This window comes from Curcuma longa, unplaced genomic scaffold (genome assembly GCF_044706935.1).
Source record: "Curcuma longa cultivar G26 ecotype Majalengka, Jawa Barat unplaced genomic scaffold, ITB_CL_G26_1.1 contig_24497, whole genome shotgun sequence".
In the NCBI taxonomy this organism is placed as follows: Eukaryota; Viridiplantae; Streptophyta; class Magnoliopsida; order Zingiberales; family Zingiberaceae; genus Curcuma; species Curcuma longa.
In genome coordinates, this window is record NW_027432441.1 from 16,041 (window position 1) to 18,658 (window position 2,618).

At 41.4% G+C, this 2,618-nt stretch overlaps 1 pseudogene; it reads left to right on the forward strand.

Moving 5' to 3' along the window:
* The first annotated feature begins 1,542 nt into the window (after positions 1-1,542).
* LOC141818348 (photosystem II protein D1-like) lies at positions 1,543-2,035 on the forward strand (annotated as a pseudogene).
* The last annotated feature ends 583 nt before the right edge of the window (positions 2,036-2,618 follow it).

Below are 2,618 nucleotides of genomic sequence, written 5' to 3' on the forward strand. Positions count from 1 at the left end.
GTATAATTCATAAAAGAGAAGTCGCGGGAGAGATGTGATCAATGGTATCGAAAGATAGCTCGAGTTAGTCAATTTCATCAGTAAGTAAAGGGACATAAGGGCACGCAATACCGTAATTTCAGAGAGAGATAGAGAAAGAGTCATAAGAGAAGCGCACATCTTACATTCCAAAAGGACGTGCCCCACATTCAAATTCACTCAATTCTCTCGTTCGGGATATCGAGAGTGCTAGATTCCATTCCATCTAGACGGTCACACTCTATCTGATCGAGTCGCATGAGTGAAGCATATAGAAAGAGGTACTTTCATTAGTTTTCGTGCTCATAATTTAGATCAGAGGCCCCTGAGACCAGAGAGGCAGGGAGAGCAGTCCACAGCTAAGAACTATTGGAACTTATATTATATACAGGCGGAATTTCTATTTTTTTTAGGTAAATATCTCCTTTATATTTATTTTAGGCTTAGTCGTAAATAGCCCCAAAGGCTATTTATATGCCTCTGCGTAGCAGAGGTACTTATCTTATATTATATACAGTTAGTCTACGCCAAAGGGGCTATTTATCTCCTTTAGTCGTAAATAGCCCCAAAGGCTATTTTTCTACTCAGCATAGCTGAGGCCTTTATATTATAGTAAGGCGGATTAGTCTACGCCTTTGGGGCTATTTATCTCCTTTCGTAAATAGCCCCAAAGGCTATTTATCTGCTCTGCGTAGCAGAGGTACTTATATTATAGTAAGGCGGATTAGTCTACGCCAAAGGGGCTATTTATCTCCTTAGTCGTAAATAGCCCCAAAGGCTATTTCTCTACCCAATATAATAGTAAGGGGTAGCAGAGTTATATTATATACAGGCGGATTAGAACTTAATATTATGAATGCAGGGCCTTTGGGGCTATTTATCTCCTTTCGTAAATAGCCCCAAAGGCTATTTATCTGCCCAATATATATACAGGGGTAGCAGAGGAACTTATATTATATACAGGCGGATTAGAACTTATATTATGAATGCAGGGCCAAAGGGGCTATTTATCTCCTTTATATTGATTTTAGGCCGCTCTTGTTGCTTCCTGCTGCAGCGGCTTTCCCCCTAAGGCACACTTTCTATATCTGGCTTTATCTAAAACAAGTTTTCTCTCGTCTAATCCACCTCTCTTGATCATTTCCCTTCGCGTTATTGCTTTCGATCTTTTTGATCCTGCCTTTTCTAAGCCAAGATCAAATAAACTTAAGCCAAGGCAGTAGAAGCCAAGTTTGATCCTTCCTTTGAGGTTCCTTCTTATATTGAATAAAATTATTGACTATTGTCAACTGCTCCTATCGGAAATAGGATTGACTACGGATTCGAGCCATAGCACATGGTTTCATCGTACGATTTTCCCGATCTAAATCGAGCAGGTTTTACATGAAGAAGATTTTGTTCAGCATGTTCTATTCGATACTGGTAGGAGAAGAACCCGACTCGGTATTGTTAAAAAAAGAGGGGAAGCAGAACCAAGTCAAGATGATATGGATCACCCCTTCTTCTTGCGCCAAAGATCTGACCATGACTGCCATTTTAGAGAGACGCTCAAGTACAAGCCTATGGGGTCGGCAACTGGATAACCAGCACTGAAGTCTTTACATTGGATGGTTCGGTCTTTTGATGATTATTTATATTATAGTATGGCCTTACGCAACTTCCGTATTTCTTATCGCCCCCCTCCAGTAGATATTGATGGTATGCCCTAAAATAAATATAAATTCCTCTTTCTGGTTCTCTACTTTATGGAAAGAAGAATCTTTCTGGTGCCTCCTACTTCCGCAGCTATAGGTTTGCAGACCCGGAAGCAGCATCTGTTGATGAGTGGTTATACAATGGCGGTCCTTACGAGCTAATTGTTCTACACTTTTGACTTGGTGTAGCTTGTTACATGGGTCGTGAGTGGGAACTCTGTTTCCGTCTGGCGTCCTTGGATTGCTGTTGCATATTCTGCTCCTGTTGCTGCTGCTACTGCTGTTTTCTTGATCTACCCTATTGGTCAAGGAAGTTTCTCTGATGGTATGCCTTTAGGAATATCTGTTTCAACTGAATGATTGTATTCCAGGCTACACACAACATCCTTATGCACCCATTTCACATGTTAGGTGTAGCTGGTGTATTCGGCGGCTCCCTATGCTATGCATGGTTCCTTGGTAACCTCTAGTTTGATCAGGGAAAGCACAGAAAACGAATCTGCGTTAGCAGGTTACAGATTCGGTCAAGAGGAAGAGACTTCTAATATCGTAGCCGCTCATGGTTATTTTGGGCGATTGATCTTCCACTAGTTTCAACAACTCTCGTTCTTTACATTGATTCTTGGCTGCTTGGCCGGTAATTGGTATTTGGTTCACAGCTTTAGGTATTAGCACTATGGCTTTCAACCTAAACTAAATTTCAACCAATCCGTAGTTGACAGTCAGGGTCGTGTTATTAACACTTGGGCTGATATCATCAACCGTGCGAACCTTGGTATGGAAGTAATGCATGAACGTAATGCTCACAATTTCCCTCTAGACCTAGCAGCTGTTGAAGTTTCATCTACAAATGGATAACACAAATCGGCGGACCATCGAGGAAGAGATCGAGACGGGCTATTTCAG